Source organism: Struthio camelus, chromosome 10 (assembly GCF_040807025.1).
Source record: "Struthio camelus isolate bStrCam1 chromosome 10, bStrCam1.hap1, whole genome shotgun sequence".
Lineage (NCBI taxonomy): Eukaryota > Metazoa > Chordata > Aves > Struthioniformes > Struthionidae > Struthio > Struthio camelus.
In genome coordinates, this window is record NC_090951.1 from 16,380,125 (window position 1) to 16,406,332 (window position 26,208).

At 39.4% G+C, this 26,208-nt stretch overlaps 1 long non-coding RNA gene across 10 annotated transcripts in view; it reads left to right on the top strand.

Annotated features, from left to right (window-relative positions):
- LOC104146332 (uncharacterized) overlaps window positions 1-25,755 on the top strand; it is a 42,960-nt gene extending 17,205 nt beyond the window's left edge. For 3 of the 10 annotated variants that reach the window (XR_011143219.1, XR_011143222.1, XR_011143218.1), the window contains 4 exons: window positions 8-81; window positions 457-1,741; window positions 13,181-13,338; window positions 22,493-25,755. This is a non-coding gene — a long non-coding RNA (uncharacterized lncRNA). Of the gene's footprint in view, window positions 1-7; window positions 82-456; window positions 1,742-10,227; window positions 10,382-10,804; window positions 11,847-13,180; window positions 13,339-22,492 lie in introns of all 10 variants that reach the window. The other 7 variants (XR_011143225.1, XR_011143220.1, XR_011143224.1 and 4 more) reach the window with 7 other exon arrangements.
- The last annotated feature ends 453 nt before the right edge of the window (window positions 25,756-26,208 follow it).

The following is a 26,208-nucleotide window of genomic DNA, read 5'->3' on the forward strand; positions in this document are numbered from 1 at the left end:
CACACAGCCACCATGAATTCCAGGCAATTAAAATGGACATGAGTTCTGAAGCATTTTAAAAGGGGCTTTGCTTTCCAAATGGTACGTATTAAAAATAGAATCCATTTTTTTTATGACAGGGCTAGTGCAAAGTCAACAGACACACATTTCCCCTGCTCCAAATTACTCCTCCTTCTTCCTCCCTATATAACTAATCAAAATATTTTTCTAAGTTAAGAAGAAAAGGAGGGAAAGATTACTTTTATTTTTACACATATATTAGATGTATTGCTAGCTTAAGAGTCAGTCTGTGGGCCCCAGGTTTGAAAGCAGCTCCAGAGGTAGTGCATAGCAGTTCTTTTATCAGGCGTATCAACATACCTGCCTGTATGCTGCGCTGCCTCGTTGTTCACATTGAGTGGGTGCAGTGTCACTGTGTACAGGGATTGAGAACGGGATCTGTCTTTGCATCCACAGCGTCCAGTGTTCTCCACCACCCCACTGAGGGACACAGCATTTCAGTGATGGCTGCAGGGAAGTACCTGATTTAATTAGATAAATAAGTAATTATGCCATAACATACCTTGAACTGTCAAGTTTATGCAATGTTATGAGTTCCTGCACAAAGTAGTAAATCATAAGCAGTGAAGAAGCAATACTTTTGATTAAATTGTTAAACATTGTTGGCTTTTTTGTTATTTACGTTAATTCAAAGATAGTAAATTGTTTAGAGAAAATATCTTCTTTAAATAAGAGACTTTAATTTTCCAATTATGAATTGAAAAATGTCCACTTTCAAATATTTACCTTCAATAAATACTTAGGAAGAATACATAAAAACTGGATTTGGTATTCTTAAAGATAAAAATGAATTGTTCCTCTACCAGGTCAAACGGACTCTAACCACAAGGCTTTCTGGATGAGAAAAAGCTAATTAAGGGAAAAGACAGAATGGTAAAGCTCAGTATCTTGCTTTCTCCAGTGATTTTTTAGAGTAGGAGATTACAGTTCCTTGATTATAGCAATCCATACTCTGCTCCATAAATCCTCCCACAGCAGTCAGTGGAAAAACTCATGAACTTAGGCGTTTACAGCATAAAATTTCAAAAGTTGTCCAGAATCACAAAAGGAGAATTTATATTAAAGAGTAAGAGCTACAGCAGTCAAATATCTGTTCACAATGCACCTAGACCAAGCACCTGAAAGCTCTGTGAGGTCTGGGACACAGCATAGTAATCTGAGCTTCAACCTTTGCTCTGTATGTATGTTCCATCAAGTAAATAGCACACGCTTCATATAGAGACCAGCTTTGCTATGGCTGAATAATTGGAATAGCTTCAAAAAGCTTCCCAAGGCTCAAAGACTACATGCCTGAGTGAACACAAATTGTGGAACGGCTCCTGCCATTCACATCCAACCAAACTACTTTCTGAACACTTTTGCAGGGCTCAGCTACAACTAGAGTATCTCTTGCAGTGGGAACGCCCAGCAATGCTATTACTCCGGTGTGTTCGGGGTATCTTACAGGCAGCAACCATCCTAACAACAGCTGTATAACCTGTGGTCTGCCTTTCTTTCCTAATGTGGGATCAGGCTGACAGACTGCCCCCAGAAGCTATTTTAAGGATGTTGAGAAGAGATGCAGGAAGGCAGGATCTAACTGGAAACCTGGGTGGGCCAGGCAGGCTTCCTAGCAATGCCTGAACACCCTGTAGGAGAGGACCACGCTGCTGAGTCTTCCTCTGGTCACCTTCCCCAGCAGGTAAGAAGGGGTGGGAGGTTGAGAAGTGACCAGTTGGACCCCTCTCCCTTTGTCTCCAAGAGATGCTCTCAAGGATTGCCTGCATTTCACAGACAGCAGCACAGAGGGGACACGGTGGGCCTTTGTGTTTTTACGTTTTCCAGCTCTAGCTGTTCATCCTTTCCATAATCTCTTGCATGACCTTTCTTTTTGCTCTTGCTTTATCACAACATTATAAATCAGCAGTTTAAAACTCAATGGCATTACTGTTTAGATAGATTTTAAAGAGCTGTGTTCCTTGAAGAAATGAAATCCTGTACAGGGTGGTGACATGACAGCCCACAGTGAAAGCCAGGTACTAGAAGACAAGTTTTCAAGCGGAAAAAAGCAGCAGTAATCAAGATCAACTTCCTGTGGCAGTAAGCAGGGTCACACTGACCTCTTGGACACTGTGCAACTCAAACTAAACATAATGCTCTGGCAGCTTAATTGACTTGATGGCAAGGAATGCGCTTCTGTCTCATTTCTGTTTAGCCTAGTACAACTTGAATGAATGATAAAAGAAGATCTGCTCAATTGACATTGGAAAATTTATATAGAAATTCTAGCTCAGAGGAAACCAGTTCTTTCAGAGTATTCAAATAGCAGTATTTTATGGGAAAAATCACTAGGGATTTTCTCTGTTTTGGTCATAAGACATTGCCTCTTCTGTACTGTTCACTGTAGCTTTGGTCCATCCACCTGTTACATAAATCTTCTACTGGCTTTGTAGTCATAAAGAGAACTATTATCCCATTGTGCTTAAGTGTAAAATGCCAGCTGTGTTAATAGAAATGTACCATCGTGTCATTATTAAACATTTATATTGTTCTGGCACCAAGAGACCAATCATGTCAGGTTTCCTCTATTAAATTTTTAATGAATGATAGTCCCTGACAAGCTGACGTGTCTGTGAAAGAGTAGGAATTTACATAAACTTCTGTGTTTCCAGAGGAAGGGTGTAAATCTTCCCTAGGACCCCTACTGAGCAATGAGATCCCTGTTGAAGATGAAAAATGTGCTCCTGAGATAACCTCTTCCAGTAGCAGGGCCAAAGAGGAAAAAAATGATTCCAAAAGTGCTTCCAAAGGCAGGAAGTAGTAACCAGATCCCCCTGGGGAAGTCAGGAGGCAGGAAAAGAAGATAAGCAGGATGCAGAAAGTCCAACTCATTACCTGAAAATTATAGCCCAATTTTTACTTTTTCATCCAAAGCAATTTCTGAACCTAGACAAATTCTCTCATTAATTAACATGCTCTACGTGGCTATTTTGTACCAGTCTCTAGTACCAGACCTCCCAGCTACCCTGGGAGAGAGACCTGCCTTTGCCAGAGCAGCGTTCTCCTTCCTGCCCTACGGAAAGGCTGTTGCTCGTCTGTTACGACAGGAAATGTTTTGAAATCCGAACAATGAGGGAGATCTGAGAGCAGACAGCATAGATAATGAAAAGAAAAAAGAACCATTACTTGGAAATGATTGTTGCTTTGTCATTTTTCCTTAATTTCCTCAGTAACTGGTACAAACTGTTCCTTAGAAAATGTTTAGGAAATAACATCCACAGCACCATTTCCCTGCTTCAGTCTTAGCTATTGTTTCCATGCTTTTGCTTTTGATGACAGGTAGGCTTCAATTGTAGTCCTTTGTATACATGCTCAGGGTATAAATTATGCAGATTAAAGTCTCTAATTTCAGAGTAAATTTCAAAGATTCTCCTCACCTTGAGATTGTAACAACTGCATAATATTTCTATTTAGTTCTTGAAAGGCTTTATGATCAAAAATCTCCTTTTAAATAATGCCCATAAAATCCTTATTTTCACTTATGAAAGCAGAAATCTGAAGAATTAAATAACAAGGTTTCATCTTCAGTTATTTTTTTTAACTCAAGTGATGGTACTGATGTTCATACTGTAATATCTAATTTGAAAGGAAAGCTGTTTTTTGTAATTTTCAAGTGAGCATGGTCCATGACAAGAACAAACTGACCAGGAGGCAGACTTTCAACTAGTGCAAAATATTTTTGAAGTCAGTTCAGCTAAAGCAATTTACATCAACAAAGAACTAAATTATTATCAAGGCCCTGATTCTGGAAAAAAAATCATCTGTTGATCCACACTGAAACAGAGAGCTGCATGTAGGGGACAAGGATTCAGCTATTTGGATTTTTAGATTCAAGGCTCAAAGTTAGGAAATAATTCCCTGCACTGTAATTTTCATTTGTGAGACTTTCCTCACTGTTTATTACTGAATTCACTGGCCTGTTGCTCTGCAATACAATGAAGAACACTTTTCTCATTCCACAAAAAGATTGTAGATTTCAGATAAAATTCTTGTCAAATGTTGGAATAGCATAGATCCCCCAAAACCCAAAACTCTCCCTACCTATGTCAGAAGAGCAAATCAATCCCCAGTATATGGACTATCAACATTCAATGGATACTTAATTTATGTAAAATGAAACAGCTTGATCAGGAGAAGTTGAACAAGACTGGAATAGTCAATTGCCTGATGGCTACACAGCTCAGTAAGGATGCAAAAGATACATATTTGTGTCTCTGGTTGAATTAGGCAGAGACAACACGTTTCTTGCATTTCTTGCATGAATTCCCCGAGTACTGAGCTGATGGCTTCACCAGGTCAGGCAAAGGCGTCTCTCAGTTTCGTTCTTTTAAAAATTGGTATTTTGGCTCCTACAAAATCGTTCTGATTTTAAAATTCAATGCATTACAATGAAATATCATTTTTTGGAACGTTCCCAGTCAACCTGACTTAACATGTTTTGAAATTAAGCCTGAAAATGTTAAGATGGTACCAAAACAGAGAATTATATAACATTATCTTGAAAATCATGTTGACCTTCCTATTTGTGTTGCATGACAATTAAACAGTGGAAGGTTGGCTGCAGTCTTGCAGCTGTTAGGTCTGGATTGCTGTGCATCATGAGCCTTTTCATGAGAACCTGACAAATCTCTCTCATTAATAACAAATGACAATCTAGCTAGTGTTACAATGCACATTACATTTAATCAATTTGCTATTTGTATTCCTTATGTATATCTTCCATTTTGAGTCATGAAAAGTAATTACAACATGGAAGAACATCATAGATAACAGATGGGATAAGAAGAGTAAAAGTACTACTAATTGGTCAGTTGTGCTTGTCAGTAAAGTGAATAAGGCAGAGAACAAGATAAGACAAATCTATGCCTTCAAAGTAGAACAGAGTCGGAGGATAATCACTGGTATGGTACCCCAGTTATGACCAAAGTTCAGTCACCTAAACATAGATGGTGTTAAAACAAGCTTTAGAACGCTTTCAACTACAACTATTCAAGAAGTGAGCATATCTTCACTGAGGGAAATGTATTAATGTAGTGCCTGACCACAGTGAACACCACAGTAGCCTCCACCTCCAGGGGCTCCTAACTCCTTGCTTTTGCATTTCAGCAGTCTCAAAGAGGGTAAAGAAGTTAGCCACTCAGATGGCAATTTCTGTACTAAAAAAGGAAGAACAAGTTAATTGTTTTTAAGAGAATCAAGAGAATATTAAAATTTTGACAAATTTTGAGGAGTTTCATTTACATTTTCTTGTGAACCAGAGCTAATAAGTACTAATTTAAAAAATAAAAATGGAAGAAACTATGTTTCTCTACGAGATAGAAGCTAATGCCTTTTTGCATTTTGGAAAAAACACTGAAAAGCAGAACAGCCAAACTATCTTCATTTAATGAACAGATTCAGAGTATTTTACAGAGTACTTCTACTTGTTAGTTTATAAGCATTTTATTAAATTTGTTTAGTCCATGTTACCTTGTATATTCAGATGTGTAAACCAGAATTTCCAAGTTACAGTATTTCAGCCTTCTCAAGCTGCAGATGAACGAGGTTTTGTGTATCCACTAGCACAGCCGGTATGTACAGGCCTTGCTCCTGCAGCTGCCACTTAGAGGAGGAAGACTCCTGAGGGCTGCCCTTAGCCCAGGAAGGCCAGTCCACTCCCAGTCCCTGACCAGGGACTGCTCCAGTGGCTCTAGTGTCAGCGAACAGTGGGCAATCAGAATACCTACATTTGAGCTCCTCTTCCAAACTGTCTACTAGAGAAGCCTACCTTTCTGCTTGGAAACCTAAGCAGACTCAACTTCTAAGGCTAAGTAGCTTCTGTGAATACCTTTCTCGCAGAATAGTCACTTTGTGACTTTCAGCCTCTTGATAGCCTGCTCCAAAGTCCACTAGAGTCAAAAGCTGAAAAGATGGCTTTTACCTAGGACAGAGAGAGAGCACCATAAAAAAAAAATAGGGCCTGAAGTTCAATATGTGCTCAAGTCAATGTGCCAGGAATAGGGATGTTAGCAATCAAAGAGGAAATACAGGAAATAGGAAGAAAAGAAGGATACCTTGAGGACTACAGAGGAAAAAGTTAATCTTCCCAAAGGCTAAGTGAAGCAGAGAACCCAAAGGTACATGGTTGCTTATCGTTTGCTGGTATACATAATAACAAAAGAACAAAGGTCCAGATTCAAAAATAAATGAATATGCCTAATTTAATCTTGAACAGAACTTTGAAGAACTTAGAAGTCCATGGCCAAAGTGGCATTCCTGAGAAGTCTTTTGTTGAGCTCCTTCCCCTTTGCCCCAGAAGTATGTGACTTGGAAGTCATTTTTGGTGCATTCCCTGAGCTCCACAGTTTCAGCCAGGATCAAACTGAGCAGTAAGTTCACACCTAAGCCCAGCCAGTGCAGGAAGCAGGCACCCCAAGGGCTAATTCTAGTAAGCACACTGGGTTAGGCTTCTTGAAAATGCATCTGTGGACCCTACTTCAAATTCAAATGCCTAATACCTAAGAGAGTGTTTAGAAGAGTAGAATGAAGCCTAGGCTGGTCACAGGCGCTATTCTATGTCTGCACTGTAGAGCCTTCTAAAGATAAAATTAAATAGGATTTGATGCATTTTTTTTTTAAAAACCCTATTAAGTTCTTAATGTACTTCTTGTGCTTCAGAATTATAACCAGTTTTATAATCATGCTTTAGGAGAGGCAGTGGTCAGGGGCTCCCACTCTGCAGGGTCACAAGTGTAAACTTCCAACAGTCTCTGCTGAAGAGGGTAGCTTTAAGGTTGAATCAGAACAGAAAACAGAGCAATGACATAGGAATAGAAAAAACCATGGCTGACAATCGCTTTCTTGAGAAAGAGAACCTTGTTGACAAGGGAGGGCAAAAGTGCGGAAGAAGGTGATGACTGTACTGCAGTGACATCTGTGAAGTATAGTTTGGTCATAAAACTGCTCAGCATTAGCAATTATAGTAGCTTTTCTTTGACATTGCCACTGAAGTTTAGAGGGAATATCATTGATTTCATAATGAAAGCTATTCATTTGGCAAAGGTTTTCTGTAAAGTGTCATGAGGAAAGGCATCCTCAAGACATTAAGAAATAATGAAAAATATGCAAAAGGTATAAAGAATTCTAAATCACTGCATTGTCTAAATATTAATGTAACTAAATGCTAAATGCACTGTCTGATTAATGCTTCCTTTCCCTCAAGGAAAGAGAATTACTAAAACAATATTAAAAGAAATGCAGTAGTGAATACAATCAGTGATTACATGGGAAACAAAACACCATACAGCTAATGTGCTTTCTCTGGTAGTGTTTGATCCAGAAATCGACAGCTAAAGCAACTCAACTAGGCAACACAAAGTCTTTGTTACCTTCACATGAAATATTTTTTTTATCACTTAAGTACCTTTCCAGCAGTGTGTGTGTGTATACGCTATATATTATATTCCTAGTATACACTGTGTGTTATATTCCTCCTCAACAGTGAACACAGGGTGTGAAAATTCTTGACTTAAGCCATTCTAGAAAACAGCTTCAGATTGTCAGGGAGCTTTTTTAAAAAGCTTGTTCAAAAGAATTGGAACTGTTTATTTTTCAGCCATCCTGCAATCAACAAAAACCTTTCAATTTTATGAAATGGTAGAGATACAAATGCTTTTTGAAGAAGTTGCATGTGTTAGCAGTGAAGACCCTCTCTTAAGAACAGGAATAACTGCATCATAAATGCAACGTTTTATAAGTAGGGCTCCAGATAATTCAATAGTATAAATAAAAAAACAATGGCAAAACTAAAAAAAGAAAGTGATATATAGGATGGGATTTTCCAGCCTGGTGTGAACTTCAAATGGAAAGAGAATTTTTGGTATTTTATAGGATACATCCTAATCAGCCTCAGCATGACAAAACATGCTAGCTGCTAGTCTTTCTTAAGTGTTTATTTGGCCAAGACCTTAATTCTTGTTCTGCACATCAGAAGACTGCTGCATTTGTGCAGAAACCTGCTGCAGCTCTGTGCAGGCACAGCAGCCTCCCAAGGTTGTAGGGTTGGGAGTCAAGCAGGTATATTTCATATACAAATTTGTAACAGATACTTAAATTATTAAAAATACTAGGGGATACAGTTCTCTAACTTAAGACCAGGCCCCTAGATTTATTAATATGTTGTAGGACTTGTGCTTATTTGGAAAGAAATTTATACATCAAGCGTTTCGAGTAGTTGTATGTACTCAACTTCTATTGACTCACAGCTGGTTGGAAGTAATTATATGACTTCTCAATAAGCATCAGAAGTCAGCCATAAAGTTCAATTATTTTGACATGAGAGATCAATAACAGGAATCTGAAGCAATTATAGGCCCATGATTCAGAAGCTGCTTGGCTAAAAATGATCATGCGGTGAATCAGTCCCTGCCTTCAGCTACAATATGACTCTAAATTCAGTAAGTGGTGTGGTTCTTCACATCAAAGCACATGTAATCAATGGTTTATGCTATTAACCTAAGTTGTTATTACTTTGCATTTCCAGAGCACCATGGGCTGCATGCTGGATAGAACACATTCTTTTCTAGAGTAACTCTGAATGTAATATTGAAATCTGCTGTCACTCATATCTGTGAAAAGCACAGAGATAACAGTGTATATTCACTTCTCTCTTACATCAGCACCAATACGCTGCCTCCCATATTAAATATTGATCAAACTTCTGAGTCAACAAATTTCATTACTGATCTAAACAGAAGGCAGTATTTGGATGCCTGCTGTCAGTGCCAGCCCTGATCCTTACTACCACCTTCATCCTCCTATTCAGATATTTTTTCTGCTCCTTTGCCCAGATTAGCAACATATCTGTACACCGTACAAGGCTCTCTGTCCATTTACCCAGACTGGCCATAATAGCTTCTATGCTGTATTCTGTCTATAGGTGAGCCTCCACTTATTTCCTTCCACTCCCTGGCCAGTCTGTAACACAGTACTTTTTTTTATAGCCACCTATGGTTGAGCAAGTGTGCTGGACACTTCCAAAGTGCTCCAGCTGCCATTTCGCTCCCTGAAAACAGACTGGCAGTAGGTTCTGCGAGTCATAGCTCACCTGCATGGACCAGTCCTCACTAGATACTCTCTGGCTCTGCACCATGCTATCACCTGCCCACTGTCCCAGGGGGACACTGATAATACCCAAGAGTGTCAGTAATGCAAAGGCACAATATCTCTTTAATGCTTTTCTTATTCCTGATGTCTTCTCCCAGTTTCTTTGTTGTAGTAAGCAAATAGCTGACACTAAACACCAACGTTTTTTCCTGCTTACGATAATAATTTGACATAAAAGATCATGTTAGACACAGTTAGATACAGATGTGACTTTGGCAGTTTCCCTTCTTTCCCATTTCCTTCTGCTGTCTTTGAAACAAGTCCACAACCAGCAAAAATTCGCAATCAAGCATTGCTGCTCTCCTCTTTGACTGACTAATGCTACTGCATTTGGACAGATGTTAACTGATGTTTTACCTGAATAGGCCCAAAGAAGATACACTATTAAGAAACTTTAAGATATTTCCACTTTTCATTGTAATTATTACACTCCAAGAGCGTAGAGGAAAAGTTCTTTAATACAACACAATAAGCAAGAAAGCAGACGTCTAATTTGGGCTCCAGCATTAGGTGTTTAGGGTCACAGCGTAGGCTGTTCAATAGCATATTAAAGAGCAGACAGAGTGTATCTAACAATCTGACTAGGCAAATCATATGACTATGCTCAAAATATTGTTTTTTCAAGTAACTTAGTTAACTAAGTAAAAAAAAAAAAAAAAACCCACAAACCTCAACACCTAAGGAGGATCTATTTTAGTAGGTTCAATAGTTTGAACGTTGTTCACCTTATAGATGAACAGGTACTGATAATTAGGAAATTTTCTGTGTCATCCTATAGCTAACTGTAAAAAGAAAATACAAAAACCTTTCCCTTTTTTGTTCATTTTTGCCCTAATTCAACAGTCAAAATATCATTATTTGAAACATTTCAACCAGCACTAGAATGGGTTTAAAAACATGAGAGAAAATGTAATGCAGATTTTGTTTATATTTTCTCTCCACCAATAGTCCAAACTGGTGACACTTTCACATTTTATTTTCAAGCTAAAAATTTTGACCAGCTTTGCTCACCAAAAAACTGAAAACCATGACAAATCCATGCCACTGAGAAATTTTTGCAGACGGCATCCTTCAAGTTTCTTGGACGGCTGACTGCCAAGAAACTAGAGCTCTCGAAAAACAAACTGAAAGATTTCAGGTAAAGAAACACTTGAGGAGCATAGTCTATAAGAAAAATAACATTTCTTATCTTTTAGGCATAGTATCTAATAGCTACTATTTTATGTCCTTAATAGCTATAAATGAACTTGTTTAATATATAGTAGTTTCATCACAGTATCATTGTGCTTTTAATCATTCATTGCAATAGCGCATGCCTGATTTTGAAGTTGTGGGTTCATTAACTGGAGAGAAAGTCATAACTTGTTCAGATCATTCAAATAAGCCCTAAAGGGAAGCGCTGATGTGCTGGTTTTAGTGTCTGAAACCTACGCTGGGAACTCTTCTCAAATCAGAGGTTTGCAAATGGGGCTCCCTGTTATTTGCAGAAGGGCCATTTCTGCAAGATAGTACTTGTGTCTGCATGCAAGATCACAGCAACAGCTATTTGTTTCTTTTTTAGCATTTTCTTTAAGTAAGCCTTTTTGGAAACTCCAAGGCCCATTAAGAGTAAAATGTGCCAGCAGTTCAAGTGGCCAGCCAGTTCTTCAAATGAATCTCCCAGCTTTGGCATTATTTGTGTCCTTTCTCCAGGGATGGAGCATTTATTTCTTGAAACTGGAGCCCGACCACTGGGACAAAAATAAGGTAGCAGAAGGGAGACTCAGCCCACCTGTTAAAGGGAGATAATATCTGCTTGACACCAGTATGCGAGTTTAGCGCTGATCTGTGTTATCTGCCATGATTTTTGCTATTCCATACAGATTCACACGCGTGTTTTTTTCCTTTGTGATTTTCGATTCATTTGTAAAATTTGAGGTGATTTTACTTCTTCCTTGCCCTGGCTCTGTGGAATTTATCTGTGCTGTTCTGGTTATGCGAGTACTGACAAGTCCATCCCCTGGGAGACAACTAATTAGTCAGGAGGGGCTTAATACTAGTTTCTAAGGAAGGAGGTAATGTCATAGTGGCAAAACCTGTCCCCCTTGCCTGACCAACCTCAAGGGAGGAGGGCTGTTACTGCACAGGCCAAGCCATTTGCATAACAGAGAAACGACACTGACTTGTCAGGCGTGGAAAATGTTACAATCTAAAAATATTCGAAGAGAAACAGTCTCCAAACAGCGTTAACATCTTCACAGGCAGCACTCTCTTCCAGTGCCACAAACGAACCAGAGTAGCAGCAACTAAGTGATGAGCAGTTACTTAATGAGTTAATCTCATTAGGATATTTGAACTCTCAGAAGAGGCTCAACCCATTAGCTATATTATAGCTTTGAAATGAGCTTTTCAAAGGACTATAAGAATATATTAAGAAGTGGTTAATACGCTGTGAACTTTACCAGAATTCCCATCTGGATCAGGCTGTCAGGCAGGAGGAGGAGCAGAAGGTTGTTGCTGGTGAACTTGCCAGCAATTCCTGCAGCCACGTCAGCTAATGACTTGGGCAGTCACTCCTAGAGCCTGTCACATAACATCGCCAACGATTTGAATTCCTGTTGTTTGTAAGTTTGGCCTTGCTATTCTACGCAGTTTGTTTGCTTCCCAGTTTCTAAATGCTTTAGCTTTACCTGATTCAATATTTAAACCTTGACTAGTCTTACTTCGCATGTATAAGAAAAAAACACCATAATAATAGTTTTAAGTTCAAGTCATTTAACCTCACATTCTCTATAGTGACAGTATTCCCTCTAGCTTCTTCTTTTTTTTCTTGAATTTAATCACAGTCTGTGTTTATGTTGTTCCTTCATGTCTAATTAACTAAATTAAGAAGAAAAGAAGATTCTCATCCAGAAAAAAATCATATTGTTATTTTGATTCAGTAGAATACAACAGTTTACCTGATCATACTTCTGGAATTTAGATTATTTAACTGGTTTCTTCACTTCATATTTACTTATACTAGCTCCAGTAGAATAATTCACATCAATAAAGCGTACAGTATTTGACCCTATAACATTAAATGAAAGGCATTCATAGACACACCTGGAGAAAATCTTCTAGCAATAATTAAAATCTCAGGGCTGAATAATTTCTTCCATCATCATAAATTACAATGAAATGTGGATACCTAGTGTTTGATTTTTCAGATCTGCTCACTGAAAGCAGTCAGGAAATGTCCACCACTTCTGGTTGCTAACGTTTAGTCTATAGTTTAAAAAGCAGTGATAGAAAGGGTTCTTACTGTTTAGAACATTATAAAATTTAACTGTTTGTAACGCATTTTCAAGAGTTTGGAGAACATTAGAGTTCATTTCCATGCTGCAGCTGCAGAAATTGGAATTACAAAAGTGAAGAAGCTGTAAAATTGAAAAGGTCAGGAATGACATTCATCTATTCTAGCTGTCAAATCAAGGGAACGTTAACAAAACTAGTCCTTGGTAGAAAAGCTAATTATCTACATGTATTTTGGCTGCTCCAATACATGTCCTATACTGTGGCTAATCTGTAAGAAAGACCACAGTGGAACAGCATATGATTTTTGGAACAGGCGTCTTGAAAGCAAAGAACCTCAGTCCCCTAAATTAGCTAGCTCTAATGATAATATAAACAAACATGTCCACAAAGCAGCCAAACATTTCAAAACAATGTTTCAAGAAGTCAGTGTTTCAAGAAACCAGTGTATGAATGAAGTTCAAATACTCTTGGAAGCAGAATGCAGTTTTCAGAACACTGGAGCATAGGGCAAATTTTAAGTTTTATCTCTAATGTTGTATTCACACAAACAGCATTTCTAAAATGACTCCTGCCAAGGCATGTTTTATTACAACAACATATAGAAAAGTCTGTATCGGAGAACCAATCTTTTGTAGATGACCTGGATTTTATAATCCCACAGTGTGAAGGACCTTCTCTTCAGCAGTCAATTCTCCATTAAGTGAGACAGCGCAAATGTAAAACGTCTAAACACAGATCACCGGTAAAGGCTGAATTTAGGACCTCTGTAGTGAAAGACAGACCCCTGACATGCAGAGGAAGAGCTCTCAGCAAGGAACAGTAAGTCTCGTGTTTTTTATTACACACCAAATACTACCTTACACAGACAATGACACTCCGCAGCAATGGAGACCAGTGAAAAGCTGTTCAGGACCTACAGCATGCCACATGTTTAAGGGAACCCAGTGCTAAACCTTCTCTAGACAAATCCACTGCAAGTCCCTCTGGCTCTTTTCTATTGCTGTTTGGTTTTGTTTGTAGCCTTCCTGTTGGTAGATATATTTTGATGTATCCTGTGTTATGAGATACAGATGTGGCAGAAACAATCTAACATGACCTATGACAACATACCACTAGGTCAGTATGTAGCTTTCTGGTAACTTTTTAAAAAATCTTTCTATTATCATCTGACCTTCCCTCCTCCCCCCCACCAAGGACATACTGCAAAAGCCAGAAACAATACTGACAATTCATGAAATATTCAGGTGTACAGTTGTAATCTTTAAACAAATGGAAGTGACCTTCAAAACAGACATCCCAAAGATTAAGAGAACTTCTCAAAAGATGGCATTTGTCACTAATCAATGACTGAAAGAAATTATACTCTTAGAAACGAATACGAAGACAACCTTTCAGAATTATACCACTTTAAAAGTAAATCATTCACAAAACCCACTTGTGCTTATCAGCACCCAGGTCCACGTCTGGCATGCCGAAAAGTCATCCTCATATCCACCTGCTATTCCCACAGGCTAGATGGTAGTATAGTCATTAACTACATTTCTTCAGCTGCATTATTGTACATGAAAATATTTATAACATTCTACAAATGGATTTCCTTTGTTCATAGTCACATAAATGTCTTGGGCTCTAACTGGGTCACTGTATTGGAACAGATGTGATCTCAGCAGAATACCATGAGAAATCTGGGCTACATTAGTGACTGATCCAATTACAGTAGAAATCTCTCGAAAACCCAGATTTATTAAGACCCTTGAGATTATAATTGCGATATAATTCTAAGAATGACCAGATGGACAAGCTAGTCTCAAAATCTTTAAGGGGGCTGGAGCTGAACTAGGGCTACCTACGCCATTGCCCACGCATTTGGAGAAATTCACATCCTGCGGTTAAGATGAAAAAGACAGATTCCCTGCAGACCTTAGGACTGGATCTAAACATACCCTGTCCTGGCAGGCAGCATGGCTTACAGACTGTTGGGAGGACATGGTGAAAGAGGAAAAGATGTCCAGGAGAGAATGACAGAGCAGGAATCAAGAAATACACGCAGCTTTTTGCCCAAGGAGAACATTTATAACAAAAGAAGTTCTTAACGTTTAGTATCAGACCCGCTTGAAAAGCTACATTTTCTCTCCTGCTTAGGCAACAAAGCCCCTCCAAAGGGCATCCTGCACCCAGGCTTAGGCAGACCTAGCAAGGTACCACACCTCAGCACCCGGAAAAAGAGGATGAAAAATACCTGAGGAATTTGAGTATAAACAGCTCCTTTTACGATTCCAAGGACAGGTAAAATTTCACAGCATCCCAATCTATGATCTTGATAACATGCTTCATCAGAGAGCCCTACCCCTGCTGCTAGTAAAACTGCATCAGTGAGTTGTCCCATTGAGGTAACTTGGAACTAAGAGGATGCCTGAAGTTAAACATTTAGTTAGCTAAGACCTTTGCTGACTGAAGATCTTTCTTCAGCTAAATAGTTTACCTGAAAAGATATATTAAACAGCAGAAAAGAATATTTCTCATTTTCAGAACTTGCTGCCAGCTCCAAGCTAGTAAATATTAACATTTCAGCCATTCTGATAGCTAATGTGACCCTTTTGTTGTACACTTTACACCTGTTCTGTATTTTACTTTCAATATTAACATTCCTTCCAGTCCATCTCACATTAAAAAGCAGTATTTAAATATATGCAAATTTCATATTTTAGCTGATGTTTTAGGAACATCTTTAAGGTCACCCTGTTTGATCTATCATACAGACGTAGCAAATTTATGCACCATATATCCTCCCTACTTGTTTTTACCTACATCTGTCTTCTCTGATTGCATTTGAATGGGCTTATTTTCTATTTTGAACAAAAGATTTATGCCTTAGCTGTCACTTTGCCTTTATTTGAAAATTTAATTTTGTTTCTAGAAGTCTAGATTAACTTATTAGATTTAACTGTCCCTTGTGTGTCCCAGTGATAGCAGAACTATATTTTCCCTTGTGGATAGAATACATAAACAAAATGCTCTCAGCTTAAGAACCTTACTACTTAGACCAATACAACACAGTCAGCCCAGGTTACAAAAGCTGGTATTGTCATTTTTAACTTATGATGGTGAGTAATGGGAATGGGAATGTCTAACAAATATGACATCTCACAAATCCAGGAGCCTACAAAACCTAGGAAATGCTTTGCAAAAAAGGTGTGTTCCCTAGAACGTCCCCTACACTGAGGTTAGCAAATATGCTTTCATGCATATTTTTGTATGTTTTCATGCATATTTCATACAGCACCACTGCGAGACACAATTTGATCCCTGATATGCATGGATTTGTATGAATGAGACAAAAATCTGAATCTGCCCCAGTATTTCCAGTTAGTCAGAGGTCTACTTATTGATTCAGTCTTGTACTTCACACCTTCAGTGTGACATATTCTTTAGCATCTCTCAGCAATGCTAAATTCATAACACTGTTTATTTTGATTATTGGAATTTCAGGGGTTTCCAACAAGGGATAACCGACTCACTGCAATTGCCGTGTGCGGTCCTTGCAATGCCCAAAATAGCTGAGTCCTCCGATTTGCATGTGTGAGGGCAGGGGGAAGTTAACCTTTTCAAATGAGTTCATACATTTTTGCCTTTTCTTCATTTTTCATTTCTAGAAGTACCTGAACTTTCAACTCATTTGTTATTTTTTCGTAACGTTGGGATATCCACATAGCCCTGGACAGAATCTATGTTCTTAATCAGCCCCTGCACCTCTGGATTCTACGCTGCCCATAACATGCACTGCTTCTGAAAGGAATTAGTGTTCCCTTAGCAATAAAGTTCATAGGACTACCAAGATCTCGCAGAATAATGATGCCAGAGCAAAGTAAGCAAAAAGTTGAAGGACAGATATCTACTTGGTTTTATTTTAGTAAATCTTCAGCTGTATAGTGGCAAACTGTATCCTGATTTACTTTATTAAATACTGAATATCATGGGCACAGGTGTCTTGAAGGGAAACAGGAATTCATCATACAAAGAAAGCAAATACGTGTGTATGATGGCTTTCTTCACTCACAAACTATCAGCTGAGAGATGAATAGTAAATAAGACCCTCTACCCTCCCATTCAGGGGAATGCAGCAACTATTTAATATGGCAAGAAATGATAATGAAGGGCATGGCCACATCTGAAAAAAGTAGCAGCTAATGGAGGCAGAACAGGGCAAAGCTGAACCTGTTCAGCAGCCTTCAGTCTATGCCACTATATGTATAAAGTGCTAACAGATCCAAGCAATCACTGCAGTTATTAATCAATTCTGACATCTCCCCTGTAAAATTAAGTGAAAATACCACAAAGCATGATCTCCATATATATCACACTGTCAACACCAAGTGGAGCCTTCACAAAGTTCTTCGAAAATCTCTTCAACACAGAAACACTTGAAGATATATTTTGGAAACAATCATGAATATGACCCTTCCACTGTCATATCTAGATAAAGAATACATATGTACTCTATAATATCACATTTGGCACAGTATGAACGCAGCAGAGGTGCTGGGCAGGTAAACATGTGGCAGGAAAGGCTCACACTTACCTGCTCACTTGATAGCAGGTTTTCGCTGTTAAGGGATGCCGGTAAGTCACCAGCTAATTCCAGTCAATCACTTCTGTTGGGACAGAAAAACTTATCAAGGATGTGCTGTGCTAAATCCTATGACAATGACCATTTTAAAGCATACAAAAACAGGAAAATAATAGGGTGAGACCTACAAGATCGTACCTGAGCACTATAGGCATGACGAGGAAACCTGTATATTTAAGAAGAATAATGTATTATCCTAACAGTTATTTTGTTCCAGAAAGCACCTTGGAACGCGCAATCGATTGTACAAACCACAGCACCAACGCAGCTGAAAAGACTGCTCCTCCTCCAAAGACAGTAGCATGATCTTGATTTAACAAGTGATTAACGAATATACAGACCCTGGACAGAACTTTAAGCTATCCCAGTGCCAAATAATTAATCATTCCTTCCACATTTACTCTTGTTCTGATAAAAGTAATTATTATTTCACCATTGCATCACAGAACAGAATACTACCTGGGAACAAAAAGACAGCCTTCCATTTCTCCCTCGTTATAACTCTGTAGTGATAGATGCTGTCTACAACTGACAGATAATCCAGAATGCAGTGTTCCCCTGCAGTTGTAAATTAGGGTTTGTATGTGGCATATGTTGTAATTGTAATATGGTTTTTCTTCCTCTGACCTATATATAAGAAGAGAAGAACAATAAAAAATAAGTCACCAGAGCTTGGTCAACCATTTTTCTGATCTGACAGCATTTGGTAAACCAGTGCTTGCACTAATGTCTTGGTCTATACAATGTCACTGAACATATGCCAGGGCTGTGGATAGAGAACAAAGCATGTGCAGACGGTCTGCTTCTGTCCACAGAGAACAGTGCTGTGAGTAAAAACAACTGAATGAAGATTTAAGTCCTGATTTTACGGCAGAAAACATTGGCATCTTTTTTGAAAGCTTGAAGTGTAATCAAGAAATGTGTTGACGTGTACAAAATTAAATTGCGCAAAACTATGCTGATTTTTTTTCAGGGTGACATGCCTCAGGAATCCGCATATTTCAGTGAAAAGTTTTGTGAGAAAGATTCTCTAATAAACAAATTGCCTTAGGATCCTGCTACCCAATTATTCAGAAACAGAGAGGCATCTCTTCACAGTTGTCTCCTTGCTCAGCATTTTCCAGTATGGCCACAAATTCTTCTCTCTACATAAATTCTAACTATACTTACTATTATCGTTTCTTCTCACTCAAATAGAAAAAGAAAAAAAAAATCAATAATGCCACTTAACCTGACAAATTTTTATAGCCCTTACAAGGAAACCAAGTTGTGGCAAATTCTCCCAGTGTCACATACTGACCCTCAGACAAAGAAGGCTACAATTTCTCCCCTTCCTAAGAGCCCTGTATTATCCTACCATCCCATCTATAATTGATCTAATCCTCATATAAGTCCCAAATCAATGAAGACACAACCTTCAGATAGGGCGCTCTGGTGAAGAAAGACTAAATAAAGCCAGGTATAACCAGGTGGTTTCAATGTTTGGGTCTGTGAGACCTGTTGTATATGTACAAGCTAATTTGCACCCATCTGTAACTTCTAGGTGGCAAGTCTAGCCAATTACGCTGGGCAGCATTTGTGCTTTTACGGAGAGCTTTGATTTAGGATCATGGTTTTATCAGCTGGAATTCATTTCAAAATACTTTGCTGCCCAACAACTCCAAATATTCTGCAAATGCACCTATCTCCCACTACTTGAATACAATCTATAACCAGTATGAACCTGAGAGTCATACCCCTTCTCGCAACACTTCCCAGTGCTCAAATAAATTCAGAAAGACCTAAGTACCTAGTAAGTGCTAGTTATAGGTTCATAACAAACAACTAAACTGGTTAGGACCAAATGCATCACTGAGGCAAGTATCCTGCTTCTGACAGTGGCCAGCATGAGAAGCTTCAAAGCAACACATTAAAAAAAAATCCAGTCATATAACATAAACAACAGAAGCTGTTATTTACTGTGTTTCTGAATTGATTCAACAGTTCTTTTTGAACAAGAAAAGGACAGCATATGCTACATCTTTAACTTGCGCTTACAGCAGTGAACGATATTTATACCCTTGCACCAATAGCCACAGACTTGTTTGCCAGCTGCTGCACTGTCACCTTGTTTCTGAATCCCATAAGGAATCCTTTTCCATATTCATGAATACTGCATTCATTTCCTAAGATCTAGCAAACTCTCACTGAAGCTATGTGTTGTAATCCAACTGATTCTTTAATTGCTTAAGATCAACAAAGCCTTAATTCACTGTAGAGAGTTGTGCGGTATTTCATACACATAAACACAAGACATTACTACATCTTTGCTATCATGTGGATATTATTTCTATCTGTTCATTCATTATAACTGTTGAAAACAGGGGAAAGACTAAATTATTGTTAGATATGAATCTACCATTCTCCATTAGATTTTATGAGACTGTATTATCAAGAGTACCTCTTATAGGAAAAACATCTCTGTGCTTTGTAAGAAAACCAATGCTAAATTACAGTGGTGGCTAGCAGCCAAGGTTAGTTCCATTCATGCTAATATGACCTTCAATTAGTGAAGCGCACACGTCTCGAAATCCAGCCATTTTATCAGACGCATGCTATAGGATGAGGAAAGGTTGGTACCCTAGAAAAATTCTACTCTAAGGTGACCTTCTACTTAGCCAGGCTCATTAGGCAAAACAAAAATGATTGTGCAGCTTCTTCCTGGTCTCTCTTCAGAAGGTTTTCAGGAAACCTCAAATTGCAAATAATAATTTAACCCACAGATTCATGCTAATGCACAGCAGCTTAGACAGTTAAGACATTCATCCTGCGCAATTCCCCAGAGACACTGGTTTACAGTGTTTTCTAAGTAAAAGCCAATAGCTTTTACTTAACAGTAGCAGCTCTTGGCTTTTACCCTGAAAACACTGCAAACCCATTTGGGCCCAGATTTTTGAAAGAGTGAATACCATTGTGACATCCTCAAATTAGCAAAGAACTCCTCAGTGGTTCCCCTTATTTTCAGACACATTTTCAGGGCTGGGTAAGGTAGTTTTCTCACTGAGGAGGCGTCCAAATGGCAGAAGAGTTTTTCTAAGTGTCTGGCTACTAACTTCAATGTCTAAGTAGCTGAATCATAAGAGGTTTTTTTTTTTTTTTCTTCTCCAGAAATAGAGCACCTTTGATGTACAAACCAGTGGAGATACATATCATGCTCCCATTTGTAAGCCCTGATGTGTTCAAAGAAAGTTGTGGCTGCTAAACAAACTTTTATCCAAATCAGAAAGAAAAATAATGAGATGGTTATTCGACATTTTCTCTAATTTTTGATAAGCCATTTCAGCATAATGCTTGTTTATAAACAGTCATATTCCATTTGTATTACCTACTTGAACACAGAGAGTCAAGTGAGAGAGATGCTTAAGGTACCTAAGGAGAAACCACAGATACAGCTAAGAGAGATTAAGGAAACAACTGGAAGTTTAACTATTAGGAAATAAGTACTTGGGCTAAGAACAGTGTAAACTTCACGGACTGAAAACCGTGTTAAACTATCATAAGACTTAGCCTTGAAGAATTGGTTGGAAAAGGAAAGCTTTTCAGGGAAGGTCTAAGAGTTGGCAGGGATGGAGGGAGACGCACAGAGAGAGAGATATTAGCATATGTTGCTACTGCTTACTGAAGTCAGCCGAGTTACAACAGCTTACACCAGTTAAGGACTTGGCTCTGAAGCCCAATAGCTAGCATGAGATAACTGACTGATACAATTGGAACATGATGGATTCTCAATACAGAAAAAAGCAGCTAAGGAAATGTGTATGTTGTACATACCTATACCATTTCCTTTAGTTTGCTGGAATATTCAGAGTTCTCAGGTATTTCCTGGTAACTTGTTTCTTTCCAAACTTGTCTTCTCTTCTGAATTTATTTCATTTGTGTCCCTCTTTGGCTCTGCCTGCCATCACGTATGTACAGGCACTCCCCCGGTGCGCTCCCCCTTTGGCGAGGACAGATGCATGTGTGGGTACCACAGCACACCTGCAATATAGGCCTGTTAATATGGCCTGCACTTGCAGCCAGGGAGCTTCCAGAGCTGTAGAGTTTTCTTCCATGAATGGTATGAAAATAACTCTCTGGATCAACACTTAAATTGGTAAAGGGCAGTTAGTCTTTTAAGTCACCATTTGCTCCAAAGCCTTGAAGAGGTTTCCACACCTTCATATCAATTAGGAAATGTTTACACTGGTTTCATAAAAATCTCATTCAGCCAGGTCCACAATTCCTAAACCTCTTCTTACTTGTCTGACTCTTATTCAAATCAGTAGTCCTTAGGTCCCCGTATACTATTGTGACCACAAGATTTATAGCTCTGGTGTTTGGTACATTTTTGACTGGAAGTTCTTGACGTTTCTTACTTTTCTTCTTTTTTTCTCAAATTAACTGCAATAGCCAGGGAAATGATTCCCTTGAAAAACTCTCTAACGCCCACCCTCCTTTTTGTTTAATTAATACAATATGCCATCGTTAAAGTGCTTAACACATCCACAGCTCTCTGCGCTTCCTGGGTAACTAATGCGAGACCTCCCCAGCGCTCTAGCTCGGCCGCTGCCCTGGGCTTCACTCGGCAGCTTCTGCGGCAGTTTGTGCAGCAGTATCCCCATCTGCTGCCTCGCAGTGGCATAGCAGCCGCACGAGGGACATTTGCTTTGTTCAAACGATACTGGCCTTGCATCTTTGTGCAGCAAAGCTTCCAACAACTCCATATTTAAACTTTATCCAAGACCTTTCCTGTCAGTCTTCCGTTGCCTCTCCCTGCAGTCTGGTCAAACAGACTTATCTGGCAGCGTGCTCTGCAAAGCTCCTTTGGATTTCACGGGTTAGTAATATTTACATGACATTTTCCTGCAGAGCAGTTCTAAAAGCTGGATTTTCTCTGCATTAGTGAAAAAGAATAAAACCAATAAAGAAAAAAAACCCCCTCTGATCTGGATATGGGTAAGTGCAGTAATTAATGTAAGCGCTGAAGTGGGAGAGCGTCAGGCTGCTCCCCAGCAGGGCACCCTGCACCTCAGTGGGAACATCTTGGGGAGCTGCTAGAGCTGAGGTGTGTGCATGGCAGCAGACGAGGAGAGCACGATAGGAGGGTACAGCTGCATTTCCTAAAACAATATTTCCAAACCTCATCTTTAGAGCAAAGGAATATCTCAGCTTCCTGAGATCATGTTCTGTAGAGCTGCTGCAATAATTTCATCTACAGCCAGTTAAAACATAGACTGTTAATTTCAAACACACACACATGTTGCTAGCTTGCATTTGTGGAAATGTGTGTGTAGACTTGTTAAGAAGGAGTTTCCTTTCTCTTTGCAGCTGTTTGACAGAAGACCTTCTGATGTCTTAAAGAGCAGCAGCAGCAGCAGCCACCCACAAACTACAGCCTGAGAAACACAGCCCCCAAGATGGGGCTGCATGGATCTCATTTACCAACTAGCTGATTCACTTGATGTGGGCTGATACTCGCTCCTGGCTTCATTGTTTTTCTTATTTCACTTGTGTTTATAACAACATCTGTTGTAGCTGCTTTTATGTACGATCACATAAAATCATGTCTTGTACACAGGTAGCAAAAGCACTGGCTTGCCAGTGTGATATGTTGGTCAAACTAGTTAGGTTCATTTTGTCAATGTACTTTATCAAAAATGTATTTTGCCTGCAGCAAAACAGTCAGTTGGTACAATGAACTGTCATATATCCACTTTTTAATATGAAAAATAATTATTCTTCTGTATCCATTAAACTGCTACCTATTTTTCAGGCTGGAATTAGGACTGCTTTCACAGAGTATCCAACTTGCTACCCAAATGATTTAAATAGATCAGGTGTAACACTGTAAATATGACCAAGGCAAAAAGCCAAGGATAAAATTGAGTTTTATCGTAATAAAGCAGTAAGGCCTCTACTATATCTCTGTAGCAGATAATTGATTGTCCAGCTGTACGCACCAGCTTAGGACATCTGGCCACTTAAACAAAGACTATGACCACAAGTGAAATACCCAGTGGCCTGAATCTCATTTACACTGAAAACTGCATGGTTTTGGTGTAAACTGCATAAGATTTTAATGTTCCTGGGAGCTGGCAAAACAAGACAAGGAGTTTTGATGGAAAGAGAATCACATCCAATGCAGCATTTTCCCATATTTTCTAGGCCATACTGCCTATACGGGGAGCCTAAGTCTAGGAGATGATGGACTGCATTAATCTCAGCTAGGAGGTGGCAGGGCCCTGGCTCGCAGCTGAAATGGGTGCCTGCTTTTGAGAGGGCTTCTCTAATCCTCTTTCCCACCAGTGGTCAAAGCTAAATTAATCTGACTGCAGGCACTGGTCTCAATACAGAGGCAGTATGAAAGTCCTTGCTGCTCTGCCAGCTGGGACCAGTGCCAGCTGGCCAGCACCAACTCCCAGCTGCCTACCTTACACTACCAGTCAGGCACACCAAGAACATGAGTGCCCTCAGCTGGGAAAGCTGCACGGCCTCTCAGCTGAGACAGGGGGCTGTAAATTTTTCTGCTTGGTAACAGGACTGCTGCTTACCTATCTATATACTAATTTAGATGAATAAAGGATGGGCTCAAGACAATGCCAAACATACAGTGTAGTTAATGCTCAGCACTGCCTGTGTGTAAAGCCATGACATTCGTGCTCCAATTACCCTATAAGCAACTCCTGTGAAGAGGGAACTATCCACTAAGCTACACAACTAACTCCACCAGCTTTTTCATACTGCGGACCCTTCTGCGATGCCTCGGGCTGTCCAATGCACACAGAGAGCCCCTGCTTTAGGAAACACTTCAAACTCTCACTTTTGTTCTTATTGACTAGGGCTTAAAAAACAGACTTGACATCTGGGTTTTTTGATTCATATAGCAGAGATAAAGTTCAATATATTGATCTGAACTGTAAGGCTGATTTTATTCAGCGTGCAGGCAAAGCATGTGGATTTCTACAACTTCAGGTGCACAACCTTGCCATGACTGCAAGCGCACAAGCAGTTGTGGCATCCCATACACAGATGATCTGTTAGACTGGCCTACCAAGTGTCAGCAGACAATGTCAGCATATCTGCATGATTTAATTATTGAAAAATGATACCACGTACTGTACTTTAACCAACTTACTTCCTCCAGGATAGCTCTGGAGAGCAGTCACGTGTCACCCTATGAGAGGAGGTGATGAATTTCCCCCATCATGATGGTACCTGCTCTTGTCACTATTTTCTCAAAACCTAACATTGCTCCTCCCTGTTTGATGAGTCTAATACAGGGATTTATGTTATCTCATAAGAAGGCCAGTGATGGATTTGGAAGGGCAAGAGACCTAAGCAATCTTCCCATACCTGTGCACTCAACAGAGGGTCAGTTACAACAAGGCTCTGCTATTGCAGACACTTCATTTGCTGGAGAAACGATGGGAAGTGGTTAACAACTAATCTGTTTCATTATTGCAGTAAATTGTCACATAGCCCCCCAGGCATCCTCGGACTATAGAGAGCTTCCAAAATACAGGAATAAATCATTAACCCATTACACAGGGGAGGAAAATAAGACAAGGACACAAGGACACAGTGAGTCACTGGCAGAGACAGGGAAGAACCCCAGTATCCCTCCTCTCCAGGTGAGCTCCTTACCTACTGAAACACACAGCCTTCCTCTGTCGCCTACCGTTTCGTTGGTGCTTGTTCAGTCGTGGAGAAATCTGTCTGATGAAAAGAAATGTGCCTCCCCAGAAATGAAGTAGCTGGCTAAATGAGAGTACTGGCTTCACACAATCATCATGGCAAATGCCTCAGGACCGAGCTGTTCGACCTGGAGTGGAAAATACATTTGGGGGTTTTTTTTCTTCCCACTGGGTATAAGTCTTGTCATTTTGGTGTGCTAGTAAAAGCAAGTTTCACTAGAAACTGAATCCATTTACAAGTATTTTGATAAATTGAGACAGTTACTCAGGAAAAAATGATTAAAGATATGCAGATAAAATATAGCGTCATGAGAACAGCTGCTACACAGACCCACAGCCTACATGGGCTTCATTTTATTTATGCCTTTTAAATGTTACTTGGGTGTCCCTGTGAAATAGAAACAAAGTGAATATTATTCCTGTTGGTAATAAATTAAGGATGATTAATCCTCCAAAATGTGCAATCCTGACTTTTTTATTTTTTAGCAGGAAGATATACATGTAAAATTGTATCACCACTGCTCTTGTGTATACTCACCTGTCTCATTCTATAGATGTGGCCGGCAGCTTCCTTTGAGACTGTCTCAATTTCTGACTGGAACAGGTCATTATGTGTGTGCCTCAATCCATCACATTTGAAGTATCCTGCAAAGGAATTGCCATTAAAAGGCAGTGCAGCAAAACCAACTATCTTCCATCTAAAGCATGACTTGCATTTTCGCATCTTGTCTTAGTTTTCTATCCCTAATAATGTACACTACCTATCTATCTGTCGATCTACTGTATCTCTACTTTCTTGTAGAGGCAGAGATCAGGCCGTTCCTGCTTTTTCTGCAGCAACAACTGTTATTTTAAGAATATGTAGAAATGTCTGCAAATAAACATTAGCTGAACGTTCCTGATTCTTTCCCTTGCCACTGTCATTGGGACATTATGATCATAAAATCCCCTCCCTATAACAGTTATAACAGATTTTGATTCAAATGCCAGACACCTGAGCAGTGCAACTACTTGTAGCATTTCAAATACCATCAGTAAAGCAGGGTCAGTCTATAAGCAAAGGGCAGCAAATGCAGTTCTTGCACTCAGTGACATGAATGGACAAACCGCTTCTCCATAAACACCAGCACTTACTACAACCTCTCTTGCTCCGGCACTGTACAGCGATCACCATCTATAAAAAGCTGCAAAGGCTTATTGTGTACACTCATAATGTTTTCTCACCTTTACAGAGCCTGAGATATGCATCCTGACACCTCTACCCTCAAACCAATGCCAAAAAACAAAAGGTTTAGTTAGTAGGGGAAAACTCACTGTCCGTTATCCTCTAAGGGTTCAAATAATTGTTCT